The sequence below is a fragment of the Sander lucioperca genome, chromosome 13 (genome assembly GCF_008315115.2).
Source record: "Sander lucioperca isolate FBNREF2018 chromosome 13, SLUC_FBN_1.2, whole genome shotgun sequence".
In the NCBI taxonomy this organism is placed as follows: Eukaryota; Metazoa; Chordata; class Actinopteri; order Perciformes; family Percidae; genus Sander; species Sander lucioperca.
In genome coordinates, this window is record NC_050185.1 from 31,279,961 (window position 1) to 31,296,570 (window position 16,610).

The 16,610-nt window shown below is 40.8% G+C and overlaps 1 long non-coding RNA gene across 1 annotated transcript; it reads left to right on the forward strand.

Annotated features, from left to right (window-relative positions):
- The first annotated feature begins 3,028 nt into the window (after positions 1-3,028).
- On the forward strand, positions 3,029-7,751 carry LOC116056089. The gene is made up of 3 exons (XR_004106485.2): positions 3,029-3,134; positions 4,967-4,973; positions 7,740-7,751. It is a non-coding gene; the product is annotated as an uncharacterized LOC116056089 (long non-coding RNA).
- Positions 7,752-16,610: the final 8,859 nt, after the last annotated feature.

The following is a 16,610-nucleotide window of genomic DNA, read 5'->3' on the forward strand; positions in this document are numbered from 1 at the left end:
GACTACTAACTCCACACCAAAGTTGTCTGGTGGACAGGCAATGGCAAGATTTGTCATTCTTGCTTTTGTTGAATGAAAATAAGAAGACCTGAGTTGGTCAAAAATTGCATGATTGACAGATAACACAGATGTCTGTGAAGTTAAGTGCAGACACACCTCAGAATGTTTTTGTCACCAACGATGAAAGCAAAACATTATCTTAGGTGATAAACATGAGATTCTTATTTGCAAACCATACTTGAAATACAAAACCTTAATTAAAAAAAATAGCACTGAGCCAGAAGTGTCAAAATGACTCGAAAGCTAGTTCCAGCTGTGACTCATGAACATCCCATTGCAAGATCATCACATCAGGGTTTTCACACTAAATTTCTGCAATATAGCTACTTCTATTTTTGCCAAAACAGGTTTCTAGTGGTTAATAGTGTGGACTACACGGATATGCAATTCATGTAAAAACACATATGGCTGACTTACTGTTCCCAGTGTCTGCAAAACTGACACTTATCTAGGCTTTAAAGAGCTATAAAGATGTAACTCAACTGGAAAAATGTAATGCCACATCCCACAATGATGCTGACAACTTTACGACTTTGGTGCTTGATTTTTAGTGACCTTGCAGACTACCTGGCAACTTTATCTCTCCAACGCCAATCAAAGAGAAATGTTAACTTCTGACCATGGTCGTATTAACTTGCTAGAGGGTTAAATAAGATGTAGGCTCGTGAAGATTTAGTAACACTGATTTATGTACAAATATGCACCATGTCAATTTTGACACAGGACTTCTCTAGTCAGGTACAAACGCATGGCCAACCTTAAGGCCTTTGTCATTTCAACTGATATTTTGTTTTAAATGGTAAACAGTGTCAAATAAATGAGCTATTTACCAAATTACCAAAACATATTTGAATCATTAATCTGACAGACTAGGGCCCAGTCTAAGGCCCCAGAGCACTTACCTGGTTGCTCCATCCTAACAGCTGGAACACACCGGCCGCGTAAGTGTTGCGTAGCGTAGATAGCCTAGCTGTTTTATGCTTCTGCGTCAACTCCACGCCGTAGCTTCGGCGTCGCTCCTACGGCGTCGCTCCTACGGCGTCGTGACCCTTACGGTGTTCTGCGTCGGGGTTGCTTTGCATCGTGGTGCATTTCACCGCCATAACGCTAGGGGGTGATAAGTCTGAGGTTATTTGCGAGGTGTCTGCCAGCCAGTTTATGTTATGTTAGCAAGCAAACTTTAGCACAACTGCCCACAAAGTACTGCTTGCTAGCGAAGTGCTAATTTCAAAACGTTACTGACATATAGACGCTTTACAAACGGATAATAACCCCGTCATTGTAACCAAAATATGTCTGAGTTTATTTGCAAAGCTTATGTCAGTGAACTAGCATATTGCTACTCCCCAAAGTAGGCTGCTTGAAACACCGACTATCAGCACACAGGACAACTTGACCAATCACAGTCCTTGCAGTCTGCGTCGTCTTGAAGCGAAGTTACACATTTTTGGAGGTGTACCATTGATGTATTAAGAGAACTGGATACAGTGTTCGGCGGGAAGCCCCGTACGTTCCAATGAGAGTGCTCAAAAGCATAAAGCAAACATGGAGCTCGGATCTTCCGCATTGTTGGCCCATGACGTCACGATGGACACGCGCACTAGCAACAATTTGTTTGTGTTGTCTTAGCAACCGGTAGCAACATGCTCGTTCATGAGCTTATCTTTCGTGTTTCTTACAAGTGGCGAACTCATGAACTCGCCGTTTTCATTGTCTAAAATATTCACTAACGTTAAACATTGTGTTTTCGTTGTTCCCGATCATTTACATGCTTAGCTAACTAAACGATAGATGTATTTAGCTAGACAACCAAGGAGATTTAATAATTATGTCGTGCTACTAGCTAGCTAGCTAGCTAATAACTAGCGCTAGCAGTTAGCCTACAGTTTCGTGAACAAAGCTCATCCATGACTTCAGCTCTCAGCCACGTTACAAGCTTTACAGCATACGGCCCTCGGATGTATCATAAGAGAGAACCAAGGCGATGTAATCACTATGTCTGTAGTAACGTTATGTAGGCATATAGCTAGCTATATAGCTATAGATCTTAATACAGCCATGCTAGCTACCCCTAATGTTAGCAACTAGCTAGCTAGCCGATAGCCCGCCAGTTTGGGAAATGCTAATGACGTTACATCCACGTAGCTAACATGCTTTACAGCATACATACATCCCTCGGATGTATCATAACTTCATAAGATAATACTATGGACGTATTAATAGAACACATGGTCAATTACAACCATTAGCTAAATCCATTATTACAGCTAGCTACATGACCTCGGGAGAACCGTCATGTGAGCTGGCGGGCGCAGTCCCACGGCTCTGCTCGCGTCCATTATGCGCGTTCATCATGCCTAATTTAATAATTCTGGATTCGCTACTAGTGAATGTTAAAAATGTTAAAAACGTGACGTTTTAAACAAGGACCCTTTAATTGTTCGGGCTGGTAAGTTGATATACCCCGAAACAAATGATCCGCTGAAATATAGATGTTTCTTTCGCCATGCAAAGTCTATGTGAAAAGTCTTTCTGGGCCATGGGGTGCAGTACCTACCCTATCCGCTAAGCCCATGGTGGCTTTTAGACATGGCACTCTTCCTGGGGGCTTGAGGTGCACGTCGAGCTACGGCGGAGGGCTCGGAGGGCTCGGAGAGCGGTTCGCGACGACGCAGAGGGGTCTGCGGGGGTATGCTGTTGATTCGACGCAGAAGCATACATCAGTCAGTGCCTGATCATGCGCCTGGCCATTTATACCGGACACGTATTTCTACGCACTGGTCACACAAAGTGATCCTCTCTCTCTCTCTCTCTCTCTCTCTCTCTCTCTCTCTCTCTCTCTCTCTCTCTCTCTCTCTCGGATAGAAAAAGACAGGATGAGTGGGGAAAACTGTGGTAATTGTAGCCTGTGTGTGTGTGTGTGTGTGTGTGTGTGTGTGAGAGAGAGAGAGAGTGTGTGTGTGTTACTCTCTCTGTCCTTTCGTCGGTTTCTCTCTCCGTGTGCCTGATTGCGTGTCTCGCTGTGAGAAGTCAAGACAGCTAAAATCACCATGAACCTAGGTGTTTTATTATAAGTATCTGGCTGTACTGTGGTCTTCCTGTAGGCCTATGTGATTACCTGCCTGGCTTGACACATACGCTCGCGCCTCGCACAAGAAATAGATGAGACGCCGAAACTATTGCTGCAGCGCGTGGGCCGACGCCCGCTATGAACAGACAGATTGGATAACGTGGGCACAGTCTGGATTAACAGAAGTACATTTCCAAGATAATTGCCTGACATTCGGCGCGTGATGCCCCTCACCTTTCGCTCTCTGTGTTGCTGTTCTCAAATTCTGTTCGCTTTGGAAAACAACAACAAATTTAGAGCTAGCAAGCTACGCGCTGAAAGTGGCAAGTTTTCAAGAAAATTTGTCTCGTTTTCTTGTGCGGGGTGCAAATGTTCCACCAAAACAAGTTTCTTACCGAGAACATTTTGCAGATCCACAGCCGCTGCGTCCGGAGCTTAGCGCCGACCAATACGGTTGTGATTGGTTTAAAGAAATGCAAATTTAACCCTGGTTAGTTTTATAGTACTATAATTTACAGAACCCTTTGAATGCATCTTAGTTGTTTCTCGTCTGGTAGTGGAACTTCTGAGCTTACCTGAATGCATCACCTGCAGCTCTCGGTGTATGAGAAGGTGAACGGAAAAAAAGAGAGAAACCTTGTGCAGCCGCGGAGCAAAGTGTCCTCGTTCGGCGACCCACCGATGATATTTTGTGAATGTTGTGAAGAACTGTCGTTAGAAAGTGAGTGTGAAGAGATACTTACTTGGTGGAAGTGCAATCGACCACGGGAGCGACTCCGACGGAGTGTTTCCTCAAGCTTTTCTGGTCAGTTAGCTGCACCGTTAGCTTGATTAGCAGTATCATTCTGGTTCAGTATATAAGGAAACAAAAGCCAGTCAGAATAGTCAATAAATGTTTAATGGTACTGAGACATGTTTTTTGTGATGTTGTGATGATATGTTGTTATTGTGTGTTACCGTGACGAACGGTTAGCAGTTTTCCGAGCTGTTATCTCAGCTGCGGCCTGGTAATGAGGCCGAGCACATCTCCATAGCTGTCGCTGTAGCTCAGATACCAAAACGATGCAGTATTTTACATATTTCCTGTAGTTGAGTTGTTTATATTCCATGTAATGAAGCTGCATTGTTTAATGTACACTGGAAAAGTAAACAGACATTTAAGCTGATAAATAATTATGCTGCATATTATGCAGGCTGGTTTTTTTTGAGGGACGAGTTTTTCAATTCAACTGTGATCCATATCACCCGCAGTGTGGACATCAGTGTGGTAGGACAAGGCTCAGTCCTGAGGAGTGACACATTTTAGTTGTACTTTTTTCTGAGATCTCAGTATTTTTTGGTTTATTTTTTTATTTTATCTTTTGCTAAAAACAAACTGAAAAAGGAACCTAAAGAACTGTTTTCTCCTTGGAGGACCCTGGAAGACAATAAATAAACTGAAACAGACAACGGAAAACCGGGAAGAATAAGGACAATTGAACCCATTAAGGGGGGAAAGAAACACATTTTTTTTAATTATTCTTTCTATATCGGTACTTACCTGGGTCAGCTAATTTTATTTCATACTGTGAATTTAATTTATGTGGAAAGAACTGCATTTCATTGAATGAGTGTAAGGCTGAACATTTTATGTTTGGGGAAAAATTTAATATTTGAATATATACATTTATACCACATTCTGTGTTGTGTGTTACGTGGGCTGGGGGGATCTATTGCTCTCGTGCTTCAGTGCCACTGCCAATGTCTTTACCCGAACCTAGTTGATCAGACGGAACCCGAGGAGACTGAGAAAAAGGTTACACAAACAACCCAGAGCGTTTCTTTCTCCTATCCCAGAATGTATGTGTGGTGTAGCCATTTGCAAGGACTCTGATTGTCTACTTGTGTAATCTATAGTGTACTAATGGTCACACAGCCTCATGCATTATGTGTAGCCACTTCCTCTCCAAAGTGCATGAGGCTGTAGCAAAGATATTGATATGCAAATCAGCATTTGATGTCCTTTGGCAACTTCTACTACCTTTTTTTTCGAGCCGCCAATATGTACTTTTGTGGGAAAAGGGGAAGCAACATCTAGAGCATGCTAATGGAAATAGTGGCCTGGCAGCTTTTTTATCTCTTCTCCATCATTCTCTATGCTCACTCTGAAATGCTGCAACTAATACATCCACCTCTCTGTAACCTTCTTCTCCCCTGGCACACCTCATTTACTATCATTTTGATCACAAAGTCAACTCAGGCGATACATGTGGAAAACAGGGCACAGTCACTGGAACCCCCTCCAAAGGCAACAACCAGCTTCTCAAAACCACAGCTGCCAACTGACAGACTGCCATGTCTGGGTCACATTTTTTCCACAACCATTAGACGTGTGAAAAGAGGGAATTATTTCCATAGTTTCAGCATGCAACTTGACCATGATATAAATACTTTTTTTGTATTAGTTTTGACTCACAAAGATATTGTGTCTTGTGTGTTTAATCAGTACATAAACAAAAAAGGATTCAAAAGTATTGTGTGTTTTTTTTTTAAATTTAATTAGATTGTCAGGGACAATGTACAAAATACATTAATCTTACGAAAAGATGTTTTGTACCAGAGTTAGCTAATGCTAGTTTCCATCTGCAGTCCCAGGGAGAATTACATGCTGGGACTATTTTTTGAAGAGTTTATCCATTCGTGTCTCCGGTCATATAGTGGGTTGCCAGATATGGTCGGTGAGCAGAGGTTTTGGTATCTTTCTCTAAACAGGCACACTGGTGTCAAACGTGGCAACCTGAGTGTGAAGACGAGACTCTGTGATGCTGTGAATCGTCACTGCGACTGGTTTTTGTCCGCTTAAGTGTGTGAGTACATGTCCGAATATCTTGAAATCTTTTGATCCGATCTACTTCACACTTGGCGATGGTCATGGTGTATTGCTGGGTACCCAATTAACTTGGCGTTTTGAATTTGGGGCACTTTGGGGCACTTTCAATATAACAGCCTCTGAACACCCACACAGGTGATTTCAGTTATTCTGGCTGATTGGACCTCTGCTTAGGTTAAAGGTGGGCTGGAGCTTTGTCCTGCCCTAACAGGTGCAACAGAGCTAACAAGAGACTCAGGTAGATGTCAGTCAATACTGTACGCACCCACACAGTCCTGGGAAGAGGTCCAATCAGCCAAAATAACTGAAAACATCTGTGTGGGTGTTCATGGCCTTTAAAAAACTAAATAAAACTAGCGAGCACACATTAAAAGGTAAAAAAAAACTAAAAAACATCTATTGCTACACAGGGAGAAAATAGGCGACATGCCGAATTTCTAGATGAGCGGCATCCGAACCGCGCCTGATTGAGCTGCGCTGCAACACAGGTTGTGTTTTATAAATAAATAAAAACACAAATTCACGAGGCCCCAGACAATTGCCTACCTATGCCACATGGTTATTATCAGAACAATGTACTTCAATTTACTTAATGTCTGTGCAAGATAGAGCTTTCAACTCTAATTTAATTCTTGATAGTTTCATGACTAATAATGCATCATATTTCTATTGTGATATTTAGCCAAGTTAAATTTGTATCTGCAACATGACAAGTAACATTTCTTTCAGGAAAATGTGGTAGTACAATGTTTTCCTCTGGAATAGAAGTACACAGTAAGTCAGTAGTATATGGTTGAGTTGCCTTCTTAAGTTATTTCGGGGTACAGTGGTTCTGAAGAGAGCAATACAGGAGGCCAACGAGCACTGTACTAGTAATAATTAATTCTGCATTGTTTGTGATCAAACTGGATCATAAAAATACAGACATGACCATTGACTGGAAAATAACACATGCTGTTATAGTTCAGTATATGGGTGAAACTGTAGTCTTAAACATCTTTCCTGTCTCAATCATGATCTCAAAAATGACAAAGATTAAATGAGATTTTCTCCACAGAAACAGCATCACTGTCAGTCTAATTTAAGCAAAAATCTTTTTTCCCCAGCAGCTCTGTGTGCTCGGACAACGCTGAGGACTAAAGGGCAAAATCAAACAGCACAACAAAGTTCTCAGTAAGGCAATAAATAGGAATAAAGTTGTCAGGGGAATAAATAAAAAAATATATCACTGTTAAAAAAACAGTGCTATCTTCTAGGATCATGGGTTTTGTGAATTAAAATAGACACTTTTAATGCAGCCCTACTTGCATGCTTCAATAAAATATCACAAAACAATGTGATTTAACACAGGCGTTTTGTCGACTGAAGATGAGCAAAATCCAATTCAGAGCATTAGCGATCTATGTCCTGGAATGATCCCACTTTGCAGATAAAAACTTGGCCTTATTGATAAATTCTTCAGATTTCATGCTGCATTCATGTGGTGTTGGAATTATTGGAAGAATTTGTTCCTGACTGGAAACATTCATGTGACCGCCCCATCAAGTTGGAACAACAACTCGGAAAGTCAGTGAAAACCTTGGCACACAACTTAATGAGTTGATCTCATATTATGCAGAAATATGCAGTGGTGGAAGACGTATTGAGATCCTTAACTTAAGTGAAAGTACTAATACCACACTCTAAAAATACTCTGTTAGAAGTAAAAATCCTGCATTGAACATGTTACTTAAGTAAAAGTATTTAAGTATCATCAGGAAAATGTACTTAAAGTATTAAAAGTACAAGTACTCAATGCAGAAAAAAACGATCCAAACATTTCTGTCATCAACTACGTGTTTAATGGTCTAATCATTTCTGCTGGACTTGTAGGCCGTTATATTGTTGGGTAGTTTAATTCAAAATAAAACATTGTATTTTATAAACTACATGCGTTTTGTGTGCAGAAATCTTAATTTGTAAAGTAACTAGTAACTAAAGCTGTCAGATTAATGTAGTGGAGTAAAAAGTACAATATTTCTGTCTGAAATGTTGCAGAGTAGTAGAAAGTGGCATGAAAAGACTCAAAGTACCTCACATTTGTACTTAATTATAGTACTTGAGTAAAAGTACTTAGTTACGTTCCACCATTGGAGACATGACGGATGAAAGATAATGTTGGGTTAATGTTAAGAAACGTTTTAATAACTTATGTATTGCATATCATTTTTTGCTTAATGTAATTTGTAATGTAGCCGTTAGTTGCTGTCCACCTAGTGTGATCTGGATTAGTTAAAAAAGTAAAAAAAAGTTATTTATTAGCATAAACCATGATAACAAGTCAGGCAAATACTGGAAACAGCTATCAGCATGTTGTTTAAGCACTGACACACAACACTTCTACTTTCTAGCGTCCATGTTGTTTCCACATTACGACTTAAAGTTCAAGAACACACAAAGTCAAAGGAATGACTTCCGAACTCGGGATATGGGATCAGCCGAGGAGCCCGTGAATGTACCACCACCAAACTTCTATTTTAAGTTTGTCTTGAACGTTATAGAAAGTGCAGTGTGAAGGAACGAACACCAATGCTCCACACACGAGGGGGAATATATATATTTTTTTACAATGTTGTGTTTACAACTAAATCAAATAAGCCCTGTTTTGCACACAACTGCAAAGTACCTGAGACAAATCAATAAGAAAGCTGAGAGATTTCATTAAGGGAAGAGCCCTTGCGGTGACTCTCTAGGAGAGCTAAACTGATCCAACAACCTGTCAGGGCTTTGTAGTCGATTACAGTGGGGATTCCAGAACATTATTATGGGTTCAGGGGTCAAATTGTACACCCTGATCCCATCTGTGGGGACTTGCTTTAATTTGAAAGCACTTTTGAGCTGATTGCGTTCCTCCTCATTTCTTTTGCACACCACACGAGACACGGAGGATCATGATCAATACAAAGCACAGAGTAGTGTCTTTTAACACCCAGAGCTATTTGTCAAATAGGTTTACAAGGTATAAATGACTGTTGTTCAACTTGACACAATACATATTTTGAAGACAAATTCAAGTAATTTAATATCCTCAACATTTTTAAACATGTTGAGCTGAATGAGGCTCTGCAGTCACATAAAGGTTCCTAAATGTAGAAGTCACGCTGGAGATTCCACTGTTGTGTAGCGTAGCAAAGCGTCAAAGATAGACAGGCAGACTGCTTCTCTTCGTACCCCTAACACTCAATCTTTCCTAAGTATGTGTTTTTATCAGCACGGCTTCCCTCTCCCTAGTCTATATCCACGACGTTCCACTTCCGGGATTGTTCCACCGGATTTCACTCTTTACGGTCGGCTGTCCGTTACCTTCCGCTTTATTTGTGTTGTCATTTTAAACTCCAGTTGATTTATGAGGACTATGGTTAACTGCTCCTCAGATCTCTGCAGGGTAAATCCAGACAGCTAGCTAGACTATCTGTCTAATCTGAGTTTTCTGTTGCACGACTAAAACAACTTCTGAACGTACACGTTCCACCAAAACAAGTTCCTTCCCGAGGCTATTTTATAGAGGCACCGTGGCTTCGCTCGGCGCTTAGCACCGCCTAAGACGATTGTGATTGGTTTAAAGAAATGCCAATAAATCAGAGGGCTATTGCACAAAACCAGGATAAGGGATTAAGCCGGGATATTCCAGTTATCCTGGATGAATTAAAGCAACACTAAAGAACTTTTCCCGCTTCGGTCCCCCTACAGGTTGGAAGCGGAATTGTCCATTACATTACATTGTCCAGTTCATTCGAACTACAGATCCGCTACCCGATCTGGCAAACTTGCATAATGTAATGTAATGGACAATTCCGCTTCCAACCTGTAGGGGGACCGAAGCGGGAAAAGTTCTCTAGTGTTGCTTTAAGCCTTGACTTGGTTGCACAAAAGCAGAGGCACCTAAGTTACCATGGGGATTTATTCCGTGCAGCTATAGCCTGCTCCTGACCAGGCTAACAGCCAGGATTTATTCATCCTGGAGCCTTTTCTGTTCACTCAGCAGTGGTTTTTATCTTATTTTTATTAGCCTGCATTAAAATACAACAGGTACATGTTGATGTTCAGTTAAGCACTGTTATTATTTAAAGTTGTGACTATTATTTTCAGTCAGTCATTAGAGTCAGTTATGAAGGACAATATATAAAATGCTATACACGTGTTAGTGGTTCTAACAATGACGGACTGGTCAAGGACAAATACACCTTTAATTATTTTAGTTGATTTATTTATTTTAGTATTCTTTAACAAAGGATCATGTATGTTCCTCTTCCATGTGCATTTAATTTTGCATGCTTAGCACACAATGTGTGTTCTCTCCAGTGAACTGGGACTATAATTTGGGAGGACTGAACAATTATTATAGGTTTTTATAATTGTACAATCCTCCCTAATTATAGTCTTAGTTCACTGGACCAGTAACTATATAGTTGAGGCTACAGTACATTCATGTAACAACAGGGAGAGGACACCTTAATGGTTTTTGACCTTATATTTTGCGGTGGGGGAAGAATAACTGATGAATACTCTGTTACAGTCATGTTTACAGTGTGCATTATATTTATCACTTAATTATCTTTATAGTTTCTAGATTCCAGAGTCCAATTTCTTCAGTGTCTTTCTTTTCAATGTCCATATATATACGAGGAAGCAAAGCATATAATATGTAAAGAAGGAAACTATGAAAAAGCATGGCAGAAGCAGACCGACTGAATGATATATCTAAAAAACAGGGGTGTGATTCTTCCAGATAATTCCGGAAATCCGGCTTTTCTGACCTGAAAATGAAGCTCTCGTAAATCATGCAAATCCACTTTTTTTTGGGGGGGGGAGGGGGTGTCGCAAGGCACAGGTCGGGGGTATTGGTAAACATAATGACCGGTCACTGCTGTCAACGTTTTTTGTGCCTCTGACTCATGTCTTCATATCACTCCGCAAGTGGTCCATTAATTTGTCACGATGTAACTTCATTCAAAGCAGAGCTCCACCAAAGAGCCTGCAATCGTTGCGGAAGGTTATTTGAATAAGAATTTTGGACGTGTGGGGGCGAACTATCTTCTTAGCTGAAGCCGACAACGGGACAATATTTTTATTTTATGTTGGCAATGCAAGCTGAAGCGACGTAGCAGATGACGTTGAGAAGTTGCAGTGAGGAATATTTTAGGAGCACCATTTTCGGCAGTGCAGAAAGGTAGTGGCCCACACTAACTTAGTGTTGAGCCGGGAAACATGGCTAAAAGAGCTCTACAGCGAAAAGATGTGCTGGGCGAGCCGTCAGTCGGTCGAAGCTAACAGAAGCTAGCTGGCGTAAGCTGACAGCTGACCAACGCTACCAAGTGATCGGCGGAGACAGGGAGTACATGTATTTGAAAGAGTCCGGCAGTTGTGGTAGACGAAGGTCCAGTCGGGAGATTGGATGGAGAGTCCACTGAAGTCCACTGCGGTCTGAAGGGCTAATCCTCGCTAGATCACTAGCTAGTCGGGAGGTTGACAGCTAACGTTAGCCAGCTGAAGCTAACAGTCGATCGATGGTGAGTAACGTACGTTACACAGGCTGGCAGCAGCACAGAGTCCAGAGTTGATAAGTGGGGGGGGGGTAGCTCTGCCAGAACTCCGACTGCTGTCTGTCCGCGCGGCCGTCTGACGGCATCAGTATTAAATTGAGACAGTTTTATTAGCGGTTAAAAACGTCTCGCGTTAAATAGTGGTCTAATTCGGTACAGTTGGTTTTAACGCCTGATGCAAAGTGTAGGCCTATAGGAGTACACATGAAAACCCTGAACAAGCAGCGTCGCTCTGCTCTGTCTTTCTGGTGTGCCCCATTCACGTAGTAGTTTTACACTATGTAGATTAAACTCTGCAATTAATCCGCGGTTCACATGTATGTATGAACTGTGGTGGTCCGTTACACTCTAGGCTATATTCAACATCACTGATTAAGTAGCCTAAGTCAATCCTACAAACAACTGGACTTTAGGGTCAAGTGTTGTTTTATCCTTACTGGACTACTGAATATAATAATATTCCATTATATTTTGTATTTTGAATTGTTACCTGCCACCAGAATTTTGTGATTTCCTTGCAATAAATATTGACATTTTTACCATAAATTGGTGCCTAAAAATGTATCAGAATGCAGGAATTGAAGTCATTTACCCTCAGAATTTCCTGGGGGAGGACACCCAGACCCCCTCCCCCCCCTGCTTTGTGTGTTCCCGCAAAGACAAATTCTGAGCAAGGAAAAACCCTGAAGTATAATCACAGACAGCCATAAAAAACTTGCAGAGTTAGAGTTATAACTTAATATGTACAGTGTCAACAGAGAGAAACACGGACAATTGAACAGACAGTGACAACACTACATACCTACATACTGTAGAGAATGACAGTAACAGCATACAAACGGCATAAATAAAAATTTGTTATAAACGTGTGCTCTTTAAAAAGTAGAAAGCATTGTTTGCCAGTTACATTAAATGTTTAAAAATCCGTAAATGTCCGTGGGTGGGGCTGCATGGGCGTGGTAATGTGGGCTGGTGTGGGTGTGGGTGTGGGTGTGGTAGTAAGGAGAGAGAATAGGAGAAGGAAGTTTGTGTGAGGTGGACCTGGTCACCACAGACCCAAATCTTCTCAGCTGTTGCTACTGTCATATGCTGCACTGTCTCTTCATGTGGCACTATTATTATTTATATTATAACAAGGTAATGCAATGTGTAATCAAGTGATGACTGATTAACAGTAATGTAAATGCTAAATGCCCTAATACCTACATATCATGTAAGACTCAATTTCTCCATTTCTTTGCACAAAACTCTCCAGAAAGTGCCATTTAATGGTTTATTTTTAAAAAAAAATGAGGGGGGGAGGGGGCTGTCGCAGCGTCATGGGTGCGCCATATATTTTCCTGCTTTTTTGTCCTTTGCCAATCACACCTATGAAAAATATACATTTACAGTGGTGCTCATAAGTTAATGAACTAAAAAGAGGAGTAAAAAAATCATCTTTTGGAAATTGATCTTAATGCCTTAATTAAAAACAGGAAAAATCCAAATTTTAAGGACACCAATTTTCTTTGTGAATGAATAATGTATCGTAAATAAATAAATGTTCTTCCTTAAAATACAGGGGGCATAAGTAAGTACACCCTTATGTTAAATTCCCATAGAGGCAGGCAGATTTTTATTTTTAAAGGCCAGTTAATCCATGGATCCCTTCACATAAAGATTGGCATGGGGTACTTTCCATAAAATCATCTCTCAATGCAAATCAAACCAGCTATTAGGCTAACTGAAATAAAACCATGCCAATCTCTAGGTATGGTGAAGGGTATGTGATGATGTGGGGCTATTTTAATTCCAAAGGCCAAGGGAACTTTATCAGGATGCATAGTATCCTGGATCCATGAAATAACTGGCCTTTAAAAATAAAAATCTGCCTGCCTCTATGGGAATTTAACATAGGGGTGTACTGACTTATGCCCCCTGTATTTTAAGGAAGAACATTTATTTATTTACGATACATTATTCATTCACAAAGAAAATTGGTGTCCTTAAAGGTTGGATTTTTCCATTTTCTTTTTAATTAAGGCATTAAGATCAATTTCCAAAAGATGATTTTTCATTCCTCTTTTTAGTCAACTTTAGCATGGGTTCATACACTTATGAGCACCACTGTACGAACTACTGCTCTTAAATGAAACCATTCAAGGAGTTCGGGTAATTATTTCCACAAACAAACTGTTGTACACTTTGCCTGAAAAGCGAGCAGTGGAAGTTAATGTTACTTAGGTAATTTATATTTTAGCCCATATGAGAGAGAGAGACAGAGAGAGAGAGAGAGAGATATGTACGTATCACAATCTAGCATTGTAGATTAGTGGTTGTAATTGATCTTCATGGTAAATTTCCTGAGTAACATCTTCTGCTCACTTTTGAGGCAAAGAGTACAACTGTTCATTTGTGGAAATCATTAGCCTAACTCCTTGAATGGTATGATTATGGCGTTTTCAATCAAAAGCAGTGGTCAGTAAATGTATATTTTTAGGCTGCTTATGCATTCAGTCGGTCCGCGATCGTCTGCTTCGCTTTCACTCACGGTTTCATTACAGCGGCCGTGTTTCTTTTTTACAAATAATGTGTTTCACGTTGTCATAATTCCACAAGAAGCTAACTCTGTGTAAAGAATACACAATGCGTATTCTCCATTTTAGCATCAGTAAATCTGTGATCAATGTTGCGGTCTGTTAAAGAAAGCCGTGAACGCGCATCTATCCAAATTACTTCATCCTGGCTCGACCTAGTCGCTCCCTTTAAAAGGCTCTCAATCAGTACTGGACTGCACCACTATCTTTCAGCGGTGAGTCTACCGGACAGTTCTATCTTACACAAATCTGGACAAAGCTAGACAAAGTTTGCACTCAGTTACACAATAAAGAAGTTATATCAGTTACCCCTCAAATGCCTTAACCAAACACATACAAATTATGTACACACAGAAAACTCCCATGGCTTGGTTCTGTCTAATGATGACAGTGATGACATCATTACCATAAATACGCCATGTTGCTGGGTGGCTCCTCCCCAAACAATTCTGCACAGTGGACCAAACAAAAGAACAAAGAAAAGGTGAGTATGAAGAATTAACCGTTCAAACCTGCAACTTAATAAATCTAACTGCAACTAAACAGTGGTTGTGTGTGAAATAAATACAATATAAAATAACTAGAGCAATGTGTAAAATAAGTATGGACAAATGCACATAAGCACAAGGGACAAGTGGCGAGTGCATCACCCGCTTTGTCACATCCACCATGAGCATTTCAGCATTTTGCAGAATTAGCTGAATTCAGCATTTGCTATGTTCTATTGTCACAAACAGCTGCTAAAAATACTTAGGTAAAATGACTGGTTTGTAAAAAGTACACAAAGAGAACGATTTTGCCACAGTAATGAGAGAAAATGTAATTTGTTACCTTCGCCCATGGTTTTTCTATACCAGTTGTGTTTCAATCACGACAAATTATGTGTAATTAACATTTTCAATGAATTTGCAAAGCACACTAATCAATGTACACTGACAAGTGCTTTAAAACACATTATTTAAGACATTAAAGACATTATGTGATGAATTAAATCAAGCATGAGGAGTTAAGTGGTAGTGCTTCTGTTTCTTAATAACCACTGTTGCTCCATTATCTGTTCATTGTCTAAGGAAACCAAACACAGATGAAGTCGTGCATCAAGATATTTCCAGTGCAGCTTCAGGTTGATTGTGGCAAACATCAAAGGCAGAGGTCATACTCAAGTGTCAGACCCTCAGTATCAAAGAGTTATAACTTCTTTTTAGATTTAAAATTTTGCACTAACATGATCCGAGGGTGGATTTCCCTTTTTAAGTCCTTCAGTTCAGTTGGCAGCAGGTGTGTCATCTCCTGTTACAGAGTTCAGAGGGAAGCAGCGCACTACCAAAAGACAAAAAGAGGCAGAATATCACTCCATGGCACTATTTCACCTATACTTTGCTCCTTGTTTGGTTTGACATATATAAAAAGCTAACAAACGTTTCAATTGTACACCTTGGGCAGAGTCATTTTCTCTTTAAAATGATTTAACATACTAATTGTGAGGTAACACATTCTCGCTCTCCCATCGCCTAAAATAAGGACACTTGGTCATGTGCCTTTGGCGTTTGTTATTCACGCTAAAAGTCTCCTTTATGGTGTGTGTGTCCATTGTCGGCGTCATTTCCCCGCTTCCCATTCATTTCTATGGGAGGAGCCATGCAATGCATTTTGGTAGCGTCGCGGGGACTTTGGAGAAGAGGGGCGTTGAGTCGCCCGCTCCTCATTTGCATAAAGTTGAATTCCGCCAACTTTATGCAAATGAGGAGCGGCTGGCTTGGCTCGCCGCCTCTCAAAAGCTGACAAAAATCTTTTAAACTGACAAATGAAGACAGAATTAGCAACTGCTTAGCCTATTTCTCACTTAAAATGTTTTCAGAAACACGTGTCGGTGAACTATTTTCGTAAAACACGAATTCGTATTCTGACCGAGCCGACCATTATGGTCGGTTTAGAAATTCGGGAGCAGCCAGCCCCACGTGACTCGTTAGTCCAATCAGCTGCAGCCATTGCGATTGTGGGAGGGTGTAGACTGTTTTCTTTGCTTGTCAATGGTCAATGAAGAGAAACTGATGGCAAGCTCACTAGCATGCAATGCTGGGAAGCGGGGCGATCCTATCTGTGAAAACAACGCGTATATGGACTCTTGACGTCACTTTTGACCCTCTGGGTCGGGACGTACTGACTGACATGCGGCACAAGAACGGACAGTTAGGTTTAGGAAAAGATCGTGGGTGGGGTTATAAAATGTACGTTTCAGTGACACACGGGACACGAACCCCGGTCTCCTGGGTGAAAGTCCTGTGTTGTTTGACCCATCCACCACCCCAACCAACCTCCTAATGCAGCATTTTGGTCTTTCATACTTCTCGCTACGGTTGTCACTTTTAATACTATGTCATCTTAAATGGCCGCGGTCGCGATGCTGCTCTGCCCGTTGCATTCCATACATACACTGAAGGGTGCTTTTTGTG